Genomic DNA, 21,605 nt, shown 5'->3' on the forward strand with positions numbered 1-21,605 from the left:
AATGAATATTTTGTTTTCAGAATATGCAGAATGAGCCAGTCTCAACACAAGAAAAGAGTACTGGAGTAATAAAGCAGTTCCAAACAAGCCAAAGAATCAATGTTATTGAACAAATCTGTTGAATAAATTATTTTATTGACTTAAGCCTAAATTATACTTTGGCTGTCCACGTTCTGCCACAGCTTGTGCACTGTCCCCCTGACATCATTTTCATCTTCAGATATGCGACGACTCATGCACACAACACAAGCATGAGGTCAATATTAAAACACAATGAGGGTGATACTGCATGTGTCAAATGTATCCATTCATTAAGTATTCCTTGAAAGCTGTGCACAGCTGTGCACAAGATGCAATGGAACATGGAAAAAGAAGCATGGGTCTTCTCTCATGAAATGGTCACTTATTTTGTTCCTGAATGAATCATGCTGCATCCTGATGTGCCTACTTACATTACATCCTTAAATTATGTACTTCCTGTGGTGAAGAAAAAGTACACATATTTTAGTGTGTAGTAGAAGATGGATGGATGGATGGATGGATGGATGGATGGATGGATGGGTGGATAGATGGATGGATGGATGGATTGATTGAGTACAAAATCTAACAAAATGGCATTATTTACCATACAATATATAAATAAATGATTCTGACATGGAAGGCTCATAGACCCATATTAATTCCAGATAAAACAGAACATTCTAAGAAACATAAAATTAAATAACAATAATATAAAGAAAATATAATTAGAACAGACTAAATCATTTGATAAATCATTAGACTAAATCATTTGAGCTCATAGCTGAGAAAATAATATTATTAATCAAATCGTACGAAACAGAGCACTCTTCAGTTATTCCGAACATTACACCTTGTAAGGTGAAAGTGAACCACGAGCAAACACATCCCTCTCTACCAGCCAGTCCTATAATGCATTCCATAATGACTGAGAAAGATATATATATATATATATATATATATATATATATATATATATATATATATATATATATATATATATATATATATATATATATATATATATATGTGTGTGTGTTCTGTATTCTCAAAGAGATGTTTACACGGATGTTTACATAGGCATGTTTTAGAAATTAAATTTTAAATGAAGATATTAGCTGGAAGCATATTCATTTAGTATTTTAAAGTGTGTTTCTTTAACTTTGGGAAGAAGGAATCTTAAATTCTGTTCTGAAATATTTAACAGTATTTTTATTAAATGTACGATCTGATTTATTTCTTGATATTTGACAGGGGTAGCATAATTGGATGATGATTTGTCTAATATACTGTATTTGTTATTGCAAAGTTAACTCTCTATTTCAATATGACCAACATGTTATGAGGGATGGACTACAGTCATTCTGGAGTAAGAAAGGGAACATCTTAGTAACATTTTATACATGAGGGTATTGCATTAACAATAGTAAAGAACTGCTTTGGATGACCGTCAAATCTGTGTTTTAAAGTGAAAGAGTTGTAATCTAACATATTATCACTCTCATCCATTAGATCCATCTCTGACCAAATATTTCCTTTTACCCAGTCCTCATAAAACAGGGATTTGTTTCTATAAAGAATATATTTGGTAGTTCAGATATTATGGGGTGTAAAATTGTGTGTGTGTGTGTGTGTGTGTGTGTGTGTGTGTGTGTGTGCGTGTGTGTGTGTGTGTGTGTGTGTATGTGTGTGTGCCAATTTCCAACATAATAAATAAGACTTGTTGGTGGAATGCTGATAGCTTCACTAGAAGTCTGGGTAAAACAAAATCACAAATAAGAATAAAGTGAATACCACCTAATTTCTAAACCAAGCTCAAGGCACTGCATACCAAGCTCTCAATATTACCTAAAAACATTTAAAGCCACTTAAGTTTTAAATTATTCATACGCTCAAATTCAAATACATTCAGCACCTTCTTCGTAAGATTTGATAATATCAGATTTTCAAAATAGAATTAGTTTTGTGCCAAAAAATAAAGTCATAGACTTTTTGACTAGTTGTTTTTATGATAGCTGATGAGGAAGTCAAAGCAAGAGCTGGATAAATCATTCTGGATAAGTGCCAAAAATAGATATATCTCTCTGCAGCCAGCAATTCAAGATGACATTGGCCTTTATTTATTTTTTTATTTTTTTTTATTTTTTTTATTATTATTTTTTTTTTTTCCTTCATACTTATCTTCAAATCTGTAGAAAAAATTAAAATGCCTTGATATTTAATTGTTTCTTCAACTAGGATGTTACAAGGATGAAACTAGATTGGGGTGTAGGGCCATTAGTTCACATTTGTTCAAATGTAGATGGAAGCCTGAGGCTTTATATAAGGAATTAATTAGAGCGATAGCCAGAGGAATTTGGCCTTTGTTTTGTAAAAAATAATGTGATGTCATTTGCTAGCTGACCGATTGCTAAAGTTTTCCCAAATACATTTTATTTTTTCACAGATAAATCATGACTAACCAAAGTGGACAGCATACTATCTGAGGCTAAAATAAATAAAATTGGGGAATATGGGCATCCCTGCCTTTTTTCACAACTATAATCTTTTTGGAGTACCAAAAGTGTAGTAGAAGAGAAGGCGAGCTTTCGGACATACTATCATGTCATAAAACTGGGTCTTTAATGGACCGCTCTGCCCCTTAGTTACACACACCCTGTCACTGTAAACTGGCCTGTCAGTCATCTTGTCACAGTTAACATCCTCCACATACCTGAAATAGTAGACCATCCGGGGACTTTTGGCATGTTCTTTTTTAACATACTATGCTTTGGGACACACTTATTGAAACCTCAAACACTGTTCAGTATGAATAGTATGAACATTGGGATGAAGGGTCAGTGTTTTTGAAAGAATCATTTGAACAAATGAGTCAGTGACTCACTACTCACCTACTGGTGTACAGTATATGTACACTCCAGAATAAATCCCCATCAATAATGCAAGTGACAATAATATAGCACACAAACTTGAGAACTGTTGTATAAGTATAAAGAGAGAGATGCATGCATAGATTGTTGCTGCGGCATCTCTGCTCACACAAGTAGGTTACAAAAAAGAACCCTTTTTGACCGTGCCCTTTAATGATTGCCACATATCCCCCAATAACATTACAGTAATATTGATGCCAGTCATTACACACAGTGCATGCTGTTTTGGCATCCCAGCGCAGCTTTAAAATAAGAGAACACAAAGGCAATAAAATCCAGTTATGAAGACATATGATGATGAAGTCAGTAATATTATATTCCATAGTTTGAGGCTGTAATGATAAAAGAGCTCATTCAGGAGATGCTGCTAAAGTCATTTTTGGAGAAAATGCATTTGAAGAGTTGGAGCTTGCTTTGGTCATTAGAGTTTCTCTCCTGGATCCCTTGTGCCTCCGGCCTAGAATAAACTCAGCATGCTTTCCCTAAATTCTCCACAGGTCTTTAGATGGTAGTGACAGACTACAGAGCATCAGTATTTGAACATATGAGAATTATGAAGGATTTTATCAGCTGAAATTTCACAATGTTGTATAATGTGCTCTTTATAATCAGAAAGAGATATTTAGAAGGGCATCTGAATATTATGCATGATTAATATGCCAATTCAGTGAGAATTTTCTCTGTAACCATGAGAATCTCTTAAGCGTCCCGTTCGAATTGTTTGAGTTGTATGCACTGCACTGGCAATAATGGTCCATTTTCAAGCAAGGAAACCTCGCCTCTACAAGATTTTGTGCCTGCACTCTGCGTCACCTTTGAGCCAACTCATGCTTGTTTCCAAATGTTTCCTCATGTGCCATTAACAACAGATCACCGAAGATTCTATTAAAAGGTTTGCTAACCCCAAAATTAAAATTGTCATAATTTATCTACAACCTTATGTGATTCAAAACCAATGTTCAGCACATGAGGAGATATGAAATCCATGGATGATGTATTTTTGTATGCCAAAACCTATAAATGTTAGCATTTCCAGTTCCATCGTCCTGAAGTCAGTGGTCCATAATGCTGAACAGGTAATGTCATCTCACTATTCTGCTTTTACAGTCTTACTGGGTTTACAATTATGCTCTTACAAACAAACTTTCAGGGAAAATGTTTAGTATTATCATTATTATTATTTTTATTATTATTATATCATTATTATTCAAAAGCAAGACAAAACATTTTGAAACAATACAAAAAACTGGCACATTCGATGAGAATGTCTCAAATGACATTCAGGGCTGTAGAGGTCCCCTCTCTGTGCTGATCCACCATCTGGTCTGGATAAATACTGGATCCAGGTGACTGCAGTGACCTCTGATCTGGATCCTGACTGGATCTGGTGGCTACAGTGACCTCGAAATAAGAGAGAGACAGACTAATATTAGCGTAGATGCCATTCTTCTAACGATGTAGCAAGTACATTCTGTGTTATAGGAAGTGTTCCCGGTTCCAGTTTTCCTAATCAATGCAGCCTAAAAATCCTTTAATGGATTTGAATATTAGAAATGTGTTAGTGTTTTATGTGTAAGCCAGAGGTTATTCCAGAATTCTTGTGCTAACTAGGAAAAGGATCTGCCTCCTGCAGTTGATTTTGATATTCTAGGTATTATCATATTGCCAAAGTTTTGAGAATGAAGCCAATGTGGATGAATATAGTGCAATAAGAGCTCGTTCAAATACTGAAGTGCTAAACCATACAGGGCTTTATAAGTAATAAGAAAGATTTTAAAACCTAATAGGGAGCCGCCGCAGTGTTGACAGAACTGGGCTAATATGGTCATACTTCCTGGTTCTAGTAAGAACTCTAGTTGCTGCATTTTGGACTAGATGGAGTTTTTTTTATAAAGTGTACAGAACAACTGCCATTAAAGCATTTCAATAATCTAACCTTGAGGTCATAAATTAACATTTCTGCATTTGACATTGAGAGCATAGGTCGTAATTTAGATATGCTTATGAGATGGACAAATCCGGTTTTACAAATGCTAGAAATGTGGCTTTTGTTAAGTTTTAATTATCAGCTAGAAAAAACCTCTAGCTCACACTTTGTTTTCCCACCAGCAGATTAAACCATGCTATATGCTTTTATCTCGCATGGTGAAAGAGGCAGCCACACGTTTCAAGGAAGCTCTCCCCAATGTCCTGCTAACTCTAGGTCAGATAATATTTTTAAGAATAAAAATACTCAGAGACTTGTTTAAAAATAAGTTTTTGTGGATGTGTTCCAAACATAGCATTTTATAGTCATGTATAAACCTTAAATCGTTAGAACTTTTCTTCGTACTTCAGTGAACACAACCACACAAACCCACTGAACAGTCTGCATGAAAAGAAACATCAGTTGCTATGGTTGCTCAAGACAGGATGTAACCTTTAACACAGTTATCAAATTGATAGTATCATAAATTCAACAGAACTAATTGCAGCATCTTTTAAGAGAAGCAAGCTAATCTATCTCTACTTTTAATCTTAGCAATTACAACATTTTCATGGTGTAAGTCAGAAAACAATGGCAATTTCTCAATTGAATAGCAACATTTCTTGCGATAACATAAAACAAATTGTAACAGTCCATTCTGCAACAATATGTTACACAATGCAACTCCTTGCAGAACTGTTTTACAGAATATACTGTACAGGAGTTGTAGTTTTAGCTGTTTACAGCTGCAACACCTGTTTAAATTCTTAAAGGTTGTTCATCCTAAGACATTTCATCTTTGAGAGCATAAGTCTGTAATCTCAAAGTTTTAAGACCATTTGCTAATGATTGTAACTCCAAATTAAAATGTCAAATCAATAATTTTCTTTTAACATTCTCATAATTTTCTTAATCAAAGCATCCTGCTGATCAAACAAATTATTTTCCTTTTTCTAAAGGTAATCTCCTGGTGTTCCAGCTGTTGGTCCTTCATCCTGTTTCTTTCGTTTGCATTGTTCTTTATTCTTTTGTTTAACGGCTTCAATTCCTCTGGATCCATTGGACAAGAAAATCATTTAAATAAATTAATATTTTATCTTGTTCATTGTCACAGCTCCCAAATGAGATCTGATTGGGAGGGGAAAATTTTGTATCATTATCCGAACTGACACTTTCAAAGGAAAGACTGTCAAGTAGCAAACCCACACTGAAAAAAATGACTGTGAATTTACCGGTAAAACACTGTTAAAATGCTACAGTAAAAAAAACTGTTAAATGGTTAATGGCAATTTCCTTGCATTTCAAATTTCGTTTCAATTTGATGTTTCTTTTTATTTTTTTCTTATCTGTTATGTTAACTAGGGTTGTATGTTACATTTAATGTTGTTAAATTAATGTTTGTGATGGTGTTTTGTGCTTGTGTCAATGACAGTGTGCACCTTCTATGTATCTTATTAATTAAATGCTGCTTGTGATGGGCTTTGTTTCATCACATGACTTTCTCATCACCACATGCTTTTGGTGAAGAATATAACGCAGAATTGACAGAGCAACCATGAGGTCTTAGACAGGGTTCTAGGTTATTACATGCAGAGTTTGTAGGTCTTATAATTAACTCTCTCCCACCAGCAAGTTTCCAGCCACCGCCAGCGATTTTGATGATTTTCACTCAAATTTGATGAACTCCAGCATATTTTGCTGTATGAATATTTGAATATGCAATACACAAACATAAAGATCAGAGCCTCTAGTTAAAAAAAAAAAGAATTCTTAAAGCATTCTTTTTTTGTATCAACACTTAAATATAAAAATTTCATATAAATGCATAATTCTGAGCAAAAAGCTGAGAAAATCGCATTTTTGTCAAAAACTCCAAAAGCTTTCACAGACATATACTACTTTCTGGATCAACATTTTACTCTGTAACATTATGCAATTTTCATTTATATGCTGTCTATTGCTGATGATCGCATTATTTTTTAATATGCATCTGTTTAAATAAGAGATAGCTTGTTTCTCCATACTGTTCACATGTGTTTTTGTTCGGTAGGTTTTGTACTCATTCAGAAAATGTGTAAAAGCCCCCTCCAGTGTATAACAGTAAAAACATGAAAAAGCCGTAAAAGCTAGTCAATGGCATGGAGGCGTTGTCTTCTGAATGACGAGATAACTCATTTATGGCGAGCAAAGAGTTAACACCTCTGTTTTTTTTTCAGAATTTAGCAGTAAGAAATTGCTCCTAATTCAGGTTTTTAAATAGACTATGCATTTTGTTCGTTTTTCATACTGGTATTTTTCTCAGGGCCTCAAAGAAATACAGAGCTGAGTATCATCAGCATAACAGTGAAAGCTAACATCATGCTTCCTGATGATATCTACCAAGGGTAGCATGTAAAGTGTGAAAATAAATGGCCCTAGTACTGAACCTTGAAGTACTCCTTACTGCACTTGTGATCGATATGATAACTCTTCGTTCACTGCAATGAATTGATGGTGGTCAATAAGTATGATTTGAACCATGTTAATGCACTTCCATTAATGTCACCAAAGTTTTCTACTATATTCAAGAGAATGTTTTGGTCATTAGTGTTGAACGCAGCACTAAAATTCAATAGCACTAAAAGAGAGATATAACCACGATCAGATGATAAGAGCAGGTCATTTGTAATTCTAATCAAAGCAGTCTCAGTACTAAGATACGTTCTAAATCCTGCAAGAAAAACCTTACAGATACCATTTTTTTTTCTCTAAGATAGAATATAATTGTGAGGATACTACCTTTCTATTATCTTGGACAGAAAAGGAAGATTCGAGATCAGTCTGTAATTAACTAGTTCTTTGGGGTCTAGTTTTGGTTTTTTGATGAGAGTCTTAATAGCCAGTTTGAAGGTTTTGGGGAAATATCCTAATGACAATGACAAATTAATAATAGTCAGAAGAGGATCTATGATAATTTATTTTTCCTTAATCTTCTTTAAACGTAAAGGATAGATACAAAAGAGAGAGTCCATAGTTTCTGTTACATCATTAAGTTATTTGGAGTTTTTTGGATATGCTCTGGAATTGAGATAAATCAGGAAGATTACTTACAAAGCAGTCTTTTGTGGTAGAAGAGATGGTTCTACCACACTTGTAAAAAGAAGAAGAATTTACAGTTTTAGCTATGTGAGGTTTACACAAGACTAGATAATGATCTGTGTTATCATTGCTTAGCTGCATAATTTCAACACCATCAACTTCAATTCCATGAGACAGTATTAAATCTAGAGTATGATTTCGACATCTGACATGTGTTGGCTAACTCCAATAGAGTTCAAAATATAAATGAATGCTGATCCCAATGCATCTTTTTCATTATCAACATCAATATTAAAATCACCAACAATTAAAACTTGATCTGCAGCCAGAACTAACTCAGATATAAAATCAGCAAATTCTTTAATAAATTCTTGGGGTGGGGGGGCTCATTTAAAATAATGTGATCATCTTGTTTTAGCCAGGTTTCTGTCAAACAGAGCACATCTAGGTAATGATCAGTGATCATATGATTTACAAAAAAGTGCTTTCGTAGAAAGGGAACTGATATTTAATAAGCCATGCTTTATCATTTGTTCATCCATATTACATCTGTTTTTTTGTTTGTTTTGTTTTTTATATAGAAAGAAGAGCGGCACCACCCTAAAAGGGATGAAGACCATCTCTTTTCAACAGGTCAGGTCTGCCCCAAAAACTCGTCCAATTGTCTATGAAACCTATGTTATTCTGTGGGCACCACTTAGACTTATAGCCATTGAGTGTTTACAGTCTGCTATGTATTTCAGTAAGCAGGGAGGAGACCAGAGCATAATACAGTGTCTTACATCGCACTTGCAAGTTCACACACCTCTTTAATGTTATTTTTAGTGATCTCCAACTGGTGAACAAGTTGAACATCATTAGTGCCAGCCTAAATACAAATTTCACTGAATTTACTTTTAACATTAGCAATCACTTTTAAATTTGCCAAGATTTCAGGCGCTCTGGCTCCCTGTAAACAGTGAACTATGGTAGCTGGTGTGTCTATTTTCATGTTCCGTACAATAGAATCGCCAGTAACTAGAGCACTTTCATCAGGTCTCAATGGGTGCATCACTGAGTGGGGAGAACCTGTTTAATGTTTTAATCGGAACAGAAGAGTGGTGTTTTGACCCGTGACTATGCTGCTTTACAGTCACCCAGTTGCCGTGCAGCAGAGGCACTGTAACCGGAACCGAACAATGTAAAGGTGTTGCCTGAGCTAGTCGCATCCAAAGCTGTTTCTACAGCCCACATATTAACACTGTTCTCAATTAAAGTTTGGATGAGTGTCTCCCATTCTGAAACCTTCTCTGTCAGCCTAACTATTTCCCTGCATTTATCACATGTGAATCCCTCGTCGCCAACAGAGAGAGATAAACTGTGCATGTGGCAAGCCTTGCAAACAACAATAGTGGGAGAACAAGCCATTACTCACCGTGATTGAAGAATGATTCTGACTTAACACTGTTATTTGATGAACTCGTGAAAAACAGTGTAAGAGAAAAAAGAAACAAGGCAAAAGAAAAAAAGAAAACAGTAATAGACATAAAAAGAAACGTGGATGGCAGCGTGAATGTCAAGCTCACCGGCTAACAAATGTTAACGCACTGTAGGCATGCTACACTCACAATTTAACATTTAAGTCGAATGGTCAGATTAGTCAAAGTACTTTGATAGTTAATATCGCATATATGGTGGGAATTAAGTTTAAAAAAATAGCCCCCAAAGTTCACTTCAAGAAAAGTGAAGCTACATGGAACTACAATCACAAACCACTCTGCGGCATGCACCACGCAGACAGGAAATGTAAGTTCCTTAAAAAATTATAAAAAATTATCCTCATGAATTTCTCATGATTTATGACTAAGAGGAATCAGTTCTACTAGTTACTGAAAAGGGGGACCAGGTTTATTTTGAAGGAATCAATATTATGTTCAAATGCAGTTAATTGCTCAATGTTTGGGTGTACTAGTAAAAGAGAGTTTTGTTTTGTTCTGTTTTTCCAATGTGTTCTGTGTTCTTTGCTACTGTCAGCGGGATTAATAAAAATGGTTTGAGATAATTAGAAATCTGTAATTTAATGTATCAGAGAAAAATGTTTTTTACATAAAGCCTGAAAGAGCTCAGAAGCTTGATGGAGTATGTTTGTAGCCTACGGTTAGGGTTTGTAATGGTGGCAATTGCATTTAGGCTTTAAAATTCATAAAAGTTGTGTTCATTTGTGAAGAGTAGCACAAATAACAAGACGTGTAAGAATCATAAACTTTTGTTAGTCACAGAATTTATTTTCTGCAATGATCCAAAAGCCAATGGACAAATGTGATGTGAGGGGATGCAAACTTCCAGGTTGGACCACAAATATCTGTCATCATTGCAGAGCTAAGCTACTCTTACAACAAAAGTGGCACTATGAAAGTAGTCTGTACATTTTATTGGTTATATACAATTTTTTAAAATTGTATATATATATATATATATATATATATATATATATATATATATATATATATATACTTGTGAGATCTTTGTCACTTAAAAAAAAAGATAAATCGATTTACTAGAATTACTTTGGCAGTATTTTCAATGGCTTATCTAGCAAATGACGAAAATTTGTAATTGGCGGGCCTTTACAGCCCAGGGTGGCAATTTGTGCCCTAATGAAGCCAATAACCTGACGACCCCAACCTGATAGTGGCTAAATTAGAGGGAGAGTGTGGAATTATGAGCATCAGTTCAATATGATCATGGTTGCTAGGTGAATATAACATTTTAGGGAGGCAAAGAGAAACATTATCTGGTTTGAGTGAGAAACCAAATGTGTTTATAGCATAGAAATAGGATGTTGTTGTTTAGCTTCATATTATGTGCTATTCATGCAATCTTCAGCTTCATTCCAGAACTATGATGTCACATAATGCATGACTGATCAGTAAACAAATTCTAATTACAAGACACTAATGAAAGAATGGGCTCAATAGAAAAAAATAAAGAGAGATAGAGAGGAAGAAGCTCTTTCAAAATACAGTTTGCTGCAGATTCTGCAAAAAAGGTCATGTCCTCTCCCTGTCTTTACAGAAATGAAAGAGTGTTCAAGGACATTTTTTTGTCTTCCCCTGATTATTTCCCTCTTTTTTTGTGCGTCTCTCTCTCTCTCTCTCTTTATCTCTGAGGTTGTGCTATGGTTCAATGTATCATTCATTAGACTACAGCAAACCATTAGTGTCTCCAGCTCAAAGAATGTATAAACTTATTCTGATTCCATGTTAAGCATATTAAGTAGGACCCCATTTCTCTCCAAATAAATATCGATGACAGGCCTCGTTATGAAGCATGGATGAGGTTTGTAATTATATGGATGCTCTACTTTGGACTAATAAAGAGTTTGCAAATAAACCCACTCTTAGAATTCACGTTCACGACACTGCTGACGTAGGATACTGCTGACGTGTTTTCTGATGCGCCCAATAACAAAGATAACACGTCAGCTGTGTCGTACATCAGCAGTGTCACTGCAGTGTTGTGAACGCGCTCACAACAGACCCGGAAGAGCAGATGTGGACCATCTCACACCCAAGCAACAGAAAGAACTAGAAAAACTTATACCAGAAGGACTTTTCAGGGACAACCCAGGAAAGAAAAAGCTGATACAACACAATATCCATCCAAGGATGAGGTAAGGATGATGGTCGATCTAGGAGTTACTGAGACTTCTTCCAGTGAATGGTGCAGTCCAGTGGTACTGGTACCAAATAAAGATGGCACACTAAGATTTTGTGTAGACTTTTCAAAACTCAACTCTGTGCCTGCATTCGATCCATACCCCATGCCAAGAGAGGACAAGTTAATCGAACAGTTGGTCAAGGCCAAGTACCTGACATCTCTTGACTTGTGCAAAGGTTACTGGCAAGTCCCCTTGACTGAGACAGCTAAAGAATTAACAGCTTTTTGTGTCCCTAGAGGGCTCTACCATTTTAACGTTATGCCTTTCGGTTTGCACGGTGCCACAGCAACCTTTCAACAGCTGTTAGACCAAGTCCTGAGAGGTTTGGGCAATGTGGCGGCAGCTTATCTGGACGACATTGTGGTCTTTAGTACAACCCAGAAAGAGCATTTGGAACATTTAGCGGAGGTGTTCAACAGACTTCAAGGTGCTGGTTTGGTAGCCATGACAAGGTTCAAGCCATCTTGTCTTGTGCTTTACCATCAACCAAGAAAATGGTTCGCTCATTCCTGGGCATGGCTGGAAAGTACAGGAGGTTTATTCCCAACTTCTCCAGTAGAGCCGCGGTACTGACCTGACAAAGAAAAATAGCCCCCAAAAAGTGGTTTGGACTCCAAAGTTTGAACAAGCTTTTCGAAACTTGAAGGACTGTTTGTGTAGTGCCCGAGTCTTACTGAGCCCAGATGTGAGTGTTAAATGTTGTTATATTTAGTCTGTCAAGTACATTGTTTAAGCGCTTTGTTTACATTTTATTTCTTCATAACTTATAATTAGCTATGGACGTTTGCAACTCATAATTCATACATTCAGTAACATCATGCAAATTCAATTTCTTTGTTTACTGTTAGTACTTGCTGAAGTGTAATAAATCACAAGGAGTCTAATGGTTTTTACAGACAGTTTATTGGTAATTTAAACGATACAGCTCTGTGGTATTGTTTGTACTTACCCGTTGATTTCCGCTCTGCTCATTCCTGTAGCGCGTGTAACCGGAAATCGCTTATAATAGCAGCGGTCATACCATTTTTCACAACTTGAGGGAGGCAAATTAGGTAGGGATTGTGATGTTTGTTTTGTTTAATGTTTAATGTATGTTTGTAACATTATTTTGCTTAAGCTGCACTAAAAGTATTTATTCGGTTGAGTAAGATGAAGTTGTTTTAATGTCATTGTTGTAATAGACATTATTGAAACAAAGGTTACCCTGTGCAAGTGTTTGGCGGGAAGTTTGTGTATTTAAGCAGAGTGTTCCTTTATTGAAGGGGGGTTTTGGTGGTTTGCTCTGTTACTAGAGTACAACATTATGTTCTATTGTTGATAGAGAGAAGTTTCAGCAATTTTTCTTTGTGTTTAATATGCAAAGGTTTTAGCGCTGCTTCATTAGTATTCATCCTGTTTTTTTCTCTCTCTCTTCATTTATTAATTTGTACTTTGCACGGATTATCCTTGGCTAATTAATAAATTATCTATTTTACACCGAAAACCATCTTGTCATGCCATTCCTTCCTAACTCCTCTCTAATTCTCGGGCTACAGCACCTGGCTTTGGACAGTCTCAAAGACAGTCCTTTGCGACAGGTGAACTAACCCTTTAAATGTGATGTGAATTTGGCTCAGAATTACTGTAGTTATAAGCTAATGAATCATCTATTCTACCGATTTGTTCAAAAACACAGATTCATTCAGGAATAAAGCAAGTTTTGCCCTGTGTCCCAATGTTCATACTATCCATCCTAAATAGTATGTGATATTAGAATGAGTGTGTGCTTGAGTATGGTATGTTGAAGAGAATATGCCAAAAGTCCCCGGATGGTCTCCTATTTCAGATACATTTTTGAAGTGTGGATCCATGCACACTCTAATGGCTAATGTTGCCCACAATACATTGCACTATTGTGAAAGATTCATACATACCTATGGGTTCAGAACTACAAAAATTAATAAACCATGAACGATAGTAGCGAGGTTTAGATAAAGTGGTTTGAGTTACTAATAATCAACATTTAACCTGGTAAAAATATTTAATTAATGTTAACTGTGTTATATTTCATCAGCAAAAACAACATCCATTTGACCAATAACTTTTAAATCCATCATTATGCAAAAACTATGAGCAGTGATCTCCGCATTAAGATCAACGTGCTACTTTATTTCTCTCCAATATAGTAGGAAGTTATATGAAATTAAATTTGGAGGATGTTAACTGTGACAAGATGATTGACAGGCTATGTAACTATGCAGCAGAGCAGTCCATTAAGGATATAGTTTGTATGTCCCAAAGCTTGTCTACTCTTCTACTACACCAACACAACAACTACACTCTCAAAAATGTGTACTTTTTCTTCACCAAAAGAGCATATACTTTAAGGACATAGTAGAAGTAGGCACATTGGGACACAGCATGAGTATCACTGATTGATTCATTCACTCACTTCTTTCAAAAACACTGGTTCACTCAGGAATGAAGCAAGGGAGAATCTGATTTATTCAATCAGTTTGTTAAAAAACACAGATATATTCAGGAAGATCTGTGTTTTGACTGACTCTGCTTTGTTTGCCTTAGTTTGGATTTACTATTAAACTTTTTGGCAGAACAAAACTATATAAATTAATTTGCAATTGTGTCTAAAATGAAAGTTAATTGATGACTCACATACACAATGGGGCTTATGGTCAGAAAATTAGCACTGCTTTGATTACCTGTGATAATGGCACACTCACACAGAATATGGAGAGTCATGGCTTTAATGCTTACTGAATTAAAATGCAGAATAGGTGCTGGGTCCAGATCGCTTGTGACCATCATTAGTAAGTTCTGTTGTTGCAGGTGGAGTTTTTATTATGACAATAAATAATTCCTGTGACAAATTTTTGTAGCCTCTCTAGGTAGAGAGAGCAGATACTGGTAAAGAAGCAAGCGCTGCCCATTGCCTATCAGCAGTCAGTCCCAATGGATACTGCAGGAGTACTGCTCTGCTGACTGACCACTTATCCTGTCTGCTGCAGTCTGCCAAAAAATCATCAGAGAAGAATAAAGGCCTGTCATGCACAGGGAATATAGAAACACGACAGCATAAACACACTCCTGTGCATTGTGTGTGTGTGCGCGCGTGTGCTTGAGAAGGTCTACAACTGATTTATCTGAGTTCAAAGAAATCTGAAAGCTCTCCATGGCACAACAAACAAAGGTCTAGTGATGTGTGCTGAACTATTGGCCTTTTGATGGCTATACTCACTCCTCATCTCATGAGAAGATCTATGATCTATGAGAAGCACAACCATTTTATACTGAAATAATAACAGCAGGAGGTTCTGAAGTTTTTATTATTGTTTTTTTAACAGCAACAATACAGAACAACAGTGTTACATCAAATGTTATGCAGCAGAATATCTGTTCTTATTTTTTTATTTTATTTTTTTATTTGTAGCCTTTGTCCCTAGTTAGGCTTTTAAACAATTCAAAGAAAAAGTGACTGTATATGACGGTCGGCATTCACATATTTAATTTTGTTTTAATCTGTTTTTTGTTATTTTTTGAGCAATTGAGTTTTGGAGTCTGAGTATTTAAACAGAAAAAATCTAATCAGTTGCTTTCAATGCTTGTTTATTTAAAGGGGGGGGTGAAATGCTATTTCATGCATACTGAGTTTTTTACACTGTTAAAGAGTTGGATTCCCATGCTAAACATGGACAAAGTTTCAAAAATTAAGCTGTACGTTTGAAGGAGTATTTTTGTTCCAAAAAAACCTCTTCCGGTTTGTCACAAGTTTAGGAAAGTTTTTTTTTCGAGTATGGGTCTGTGTGACGTTAGATGGAGCAGAATTTCCTTATATGGGTCTTAAGGGCACTTCTCCCGGAAGAGCGCGCGCAGAGCAGAGACATTCACTGATCAGAGCGAGAGACCGAAATGTCACAAAATAAGTGTTTTTTTTGGTTGCCAGGGCAAGACAACCCTGCACAGATTACCAAAAAAAAAAAAACAGCATTAAGGGACCAGTGGATGGAGTTTATTTTTACAGAGCATCAACGGAGTTGTGCAAGTGTTTTTGTTTGTTCCCTGCATTTCGAAGATGCTTGTTTTACAAACAAGGCCCAGTTTGACGCCGGGTTTGCACATCGTTTATTTCTTAAGGATAATGCAGTCCCAACGAAAAAGTGTCACGATCGTCTGTTGGAACCGCAGGCGGTGAGTAAAACTGCTTCAAATATCTCTGTGTTGTTAACTTAACTATCGGCGCATAAGCACATCAAGTAAACAACATGCGATGTTGTCATCAAACTTCACTTTCCACATGTACATCTTAAAAAAAAAAAAAAAAAAAAAAAGAAGACATAAAGTGGAACTTAGTTATTTTCCAAAACCGCTAAGCAAATATATACAGTTTCAATACATACCACATAGAGACGTCGTTGCTGATGCTGCTCTTGTTAAATTTCAGCCTCTGGATCTAATTCTGGATCATAAATATACGGCTGAATCTGACTGTTAGCCATGGTTTGTTTTGGATGTTTTTTTCCTCACGGTAATGTCACAGCTTCCAAACGCTCTCAACGCAAAAGCCTACTCGCGCTCGTGATTCTTTAGCTCCGCCCACACGTCACGCCTCCAGGCGCTCGTGTTTTCCCGGGAAAAAATGGTACAGACTATCTTTCTCTTATAAATATAATAAAACTAAAGACTTTTTGGAGTTATGAAGGATGCAGTACTACTCTATAGGTACTCAAGATTAACAGGATATTGAGTGAAAACGAGCATTTCACCCCCCCTTTAAAGATGTAATTATTTGGAATCCAGACAATAGGATAAATGCAACAAAATCATTGCATGCACATATAACTTTAATCTGTGTATAAGATTAAATCATATATGTGTCTTTCTAACCAATTGTTTCTATTTTGAAGCATATGGTATGCTATATTTACTATAATGCTGAATAAATAATAATTGTAGCATTAAAGAACCCCATATTTTTATACGCGATCAGTATTGGAAGTAATGGTCCATCCAAGTTACCTGTGTGTGAAGCATACACAAGCATAAAGTAGATTGTGGGTTATCGTTACAGGTGTCAGAGAGGAATACACAGACTTAATAGAAAACCTGGCATGGTTTTGCTCAGATTTAACGCCATTAGCAACTGTGTTGACAGGTGAAGATGAGCCGTGCTCTTCCAATTCAATAACTGCCTGTCGCTCATAGCAAAGTGCACTTATGTGCTCTTTCAAATTACATTGATGGATCATGACTACATGTGGCAAAACAGATTTGCTAGGTGTGAGAAATCCCTTGCAATTGTCTGAAATGTGGTTTTGATAACAAATGGCGTGGATGGCTGGGGAAAATTATGGTAATGACTTGAGGTAATAGAATCTGTATCCATCAAACTATGAAGCTGCTGTGCTCAGGGCTGCATGATTCCCAGAAGAACCCGAGGAGAGGTTTTGAACTGAGGATAACCCCGTATGTGATGTGGGCTTCGCCATATGTGGTGAGATGAACATGCTCAATTAGAGAACAATGCGGAGGTAATTCTGTTAGCAAAATTACTGTGTTTTTTCCTTAATGATAAGGTTGAGCTGCAGGCTCAGCATGTAAAGCATTGACTTAAGAGTAGATTAGAACATTTTGAACATTAGGGCACTGCTTCAAGCTAGAGCAGGTACTGAATCAATGTGGATAATGCATTAGGTTTTTAACTGTGAATTACTGTATTGTAATTCAATGACAGTTATTAGTAGACTGCAGAAGTATATTGAAATGTCCAGACACTCAATTAAATTGGGTAGCCCATGCAAAACTGTAAATAAACAATATAAATCTAAATATACAAAAGTGCAGCAATAACTCAACAGTGAGGGGTACTTATTAGAACATCAAGGGCTATTTGACCAAGAAGGAGAGTGATGGGGTGCTGCACCAGAAGACCTGGCCTCCACAGTCACCGGACCTGAACCCAATCGAGATGGTTTAGGGGTGAGCTGGACCGCAGACAGAAGGCAAAAGGGCCAACAAGTGCGAAGCATCTCTCGGGGAACTCCTTCAAGACTGTTGGAAGACCATTTCAGGTGACTGCCTCTTGAAGCTCATCAAGAGAATGCCAAGAGTGTGCAAAGCAGTAATCAAAGCAAAAGGTGGTTACTTTGAAGAACCTACAATATGACATATTTTCAGTTGTTCTTCAGTTGTATATTTTCAGAAGGTGTGTCCAAACTTTTGATCTGTACTCTATGTCAGATAAATGGTGCACTTTTGAACTTTTTAGTCATCATTCCTGAAAAAAAAAGGTTTCCACCAAATTATTAAGCAGCACAACTGTTTTCAACTTAACAAAAAAACAAACAAAAAATCGCTAAAAAATATTACTGTTTGATTAAATAAATGCAGCCTTAGGGACTTCTTTTAAAAACAGCACACTTCTGCTGAGTGTCCCAGATCCCAGTTTAAAACCCCCAGGGCATGCTGACATGATCAAACATTTCAAGTATTATCTACAGAAGATTTCATTCAAACAGCGTCAAATGCCTAAATTAATCTTCGAAAGCTAAAATCTGAAAGCTAAAATCCATTGTTGGAGGTTATAAACAAGTTAAATCTATATCCATTTCCTTGTATTTTCAAAACAAAGTTAATGATATTTTCAGTAGAAAAAAATTCAAGGTCTGTGGTTTGTTTTGCTGAATGTATGTGTATGTGAAGCAAACAGGAAGAGAAATGAAAAATGACACCTGGGACACATACTGCAGCTGAGTTGCAGTTCTCATCAATAATTCCATGTGATCTCCAGAGGGAAAGAGTGTGTTACAGTACACACAGTGTCTTACAGTAAAGTGAAGAAACTATTTCATATTTCTAAGATGACTCTTGCTTGTCAAAGACAGTCCAGGACTGACAGGAGTTTAATATGTGACAGGTGTCATCCTGATGCCAACTCTCCATTGCTATGTGAGCAGTCATGTCACCTGACTCTCTGAGATGACCTGGATTAATGAGAGTTGGCAACACATTTATTCATGACTGATTGAAACACAGGTGTTTATTTGCACCACCAAAAAGTTTTCCCTAAAACTTTCCTCAGCCTCATATAGTGTCGCCGACTTCAAACCTGTTCCACCATTTCAGATGTTACTTCTCAGCAGGGTCTCTTTAACATATAGTATTTTTTTTTTTGTAGGGATTTCAGATAAACATTGGATTTGACAACACTGTGTTAGACCAGAGCTTAGATCTCTATTGCAAAATGTATTCTCAGAATGCTGACAAGTCCGTCAGGATTCAAAAGCCAGATACAGCTTAGCTGCCATGGTTCAAATATATAGGCTGGGGATTCACCAAGGTTAAGAATACACCGTTTTTTTTTTTTTTTTTTTTTTTTTGTAGCAGCACCCATCTTGGTGTTCCTCTCTTTACATCTGCTGAATCTGTTCACAGGAATGAGACACTATGCTGGATTTGCAGGATATAGATATAGATAGATTAGTTAGGCTTTATGTATTTTTATTTTTTTAGACCAATCAAAGGTGTCCTGTTTCCACAGGAGTGGAATCTATTACGGAATAAATCCTTTTGTCTTCACAATGCGGGTGTTCACTGTCATAGACCTGGCTGATCACAAAAACACAATTCTGTCTATTCTTCAAAGGGATGCTAAAGCTATTGCGCCTCTATGTATTTTAGGACTTGCGTCTAACTCACAAGGATGAAAATCCACATGAGAGTTATGAATTTATTATTTAATTAGATTATTCTAAAGAAAGCTTATTTTTATGACAAGCAACAACCACTAAAACTGAAAACTAGTATTCATAGCAGTTGCATTCATTCATACAAAATAGTTTCAAGAACAATGCCACATTTCAGAATAGGATCAAATTTTTTCAGAATATCTCTATGCTCTTCCAGCACTTCCTGTTAATTATATTTCAGCATGTGAAGACTGCACCTCTGGGGCTGATTTCTGTTGATGCACAACTCCAACACTTCAGGGCATTAACGGGAAATTATCATTTGTGTTAAGAGTTTACTGAATGCTCCATTTGATCTGAGGCTGTAAAAAGCTATTATATTATCATAAGAGCAATAATAATCTACAAATCCCATTCCAAAAAGATAGGACACTGTAAAAATTGTGAGTAAAAAAGGTATGGAATAATTTACAAATCTCATAAACTTATATTTTATTCACAATTTAATATAGATAACCTATCAAATGTTAAAAGTGAGACATTTTGAAATGTCATGCCAAATATTGGCTCATTTTGGATTTCATGAGAGCCACACATTCCAAAATAGTTGGGACAGGTAACAATAAGAGGCTGGAAAAGTTAAATGGCCAATTGGCAGAGTGGCAGTGTTTCTCAGAAGTCAAAATGGGCAGAGGATCACATTTCCACCAATGCTGCGGCGAAAAATAGTGGAGCAATATCAGAAAGGAGTTTCTCAGAGAAAAATTGCAACGAGTTTGAAGTTATCATCATCTACAGTGCATAATATCATCCAAAGATTCAGAGAATCTGGAACAATCTCTGTGCGTAAGGGTCAAGGCCAAAAAAACATACTGGATGCCCGTGATCTTCGGGCCCTTAGATGGCACTGCATCACATACAGGAATGCTACTGTAATGGAAATCACAACATGGGCTCAGGAACACTTCCAGAAAACATTGTCGGTGAACACAATCCACCTTGCCATTTGCTGTTTTCCAGAAAGCAGCCATATCTTAACGTGATCCAGAAGCACAGGTGTTTTCTCTGGCTCATTTAAAATGGACTGTGGCAAAGTGGAAAACTGTTCTGTGGTTTTAAGTTATTTTTGGAAAATTGGGATGCCATGTCATCTGGACTAAAGAGGACAAGAACAACCCAAGTTGTTATCAGCCCCTCAGTTCAGAAGCCTGCATCTCTAATGGTTTGGGGTTGCATGAGTGCATGTGGCATGGGCAGCTTACACATCTGGAAAGGCTCCATCAATGCTGAATTGGTATATCCAAGTTCTAGAACAACAAATGCTTCCATCCAGACGTCGTCTCTTTCAGGGAAGACCTTGCATTTTCCAACATGACAATGCCAGACCACATACTGCATCAGTTACAACATCATGGGTGCATAGAAGAAGGATATGGGTACTGAAATGGCCAGCCTGCAGTCCAGATCTTTCACCCATAGAAAACATTTTGCGCATCATAAAGAGGAAGATGTGACAAAGAAGGCCTAAGACAGTTGAGCAACTAGAAGCCTGTATTAGACAAGAATGGGATTTAAAAAAAATTTTATGAAATTTAAAATCAACTTATTTTTCCCTTAAAATGATACATTTTCTCAGTTTAAACATTTGATATGTCATCTATGTTGTATTCTGAATAAAACATTGAAATTTGAAACTTCCACATCATTGCATTCTGTTTTTATTCACAATTTGTACAGTGTCCCAACTTTTTTGGAATTTGGGTTTGTACTATTATATTAGTATTACTGTTTTAATACTGTCCCCAAAGTTCAGAATTGTGGTGTCTTTATTTATGATAACATGTTTTTACAAGCGGAAAATATAAAAAATGTATCCCTAATCTACAACAACAACAAAAAGAATTACATTAATTATATGATATGTAACTATTTACTGTAGATGACCACTTAAAAAATTTTTTTTTAAGATTTTTCAGTATTTTGAGATTTACTAAAGCTGCATTTATGTGATCAAAATACTGTACAGCAATATATAACAGCAATATATTTCAGAATTATTATGGTGTAATTGTTTTCCATTTTAATTTATTACTTCAGTCTTCAGTGTCGCATAATCCTTCAGAAATCATACTAATATCCTAATTTGGTGTTTTACGAAAACACTTCTTATTATTATAATTGTTAAAAACAGTTTTGCTTAATCTTTCTCTTAATATGTTTCACGTAAACAT

Source organism: Carassius gibelio, chromosome A9 (genome assembly GCF_023724105.1).
Source record: "Carassius gibelio isolate Cgi1373 ecotype wild population from Czech Republic chromosome A9, carGib1.2-hapl.c, whole genome shotgun sequence".
NCBI classification, from domain to species: Eukaryota; Metazoa; Chordata; class Actinopteri; order Cypriniformes; family Cyprinidae; genus Carassius; species Carassius gibelio.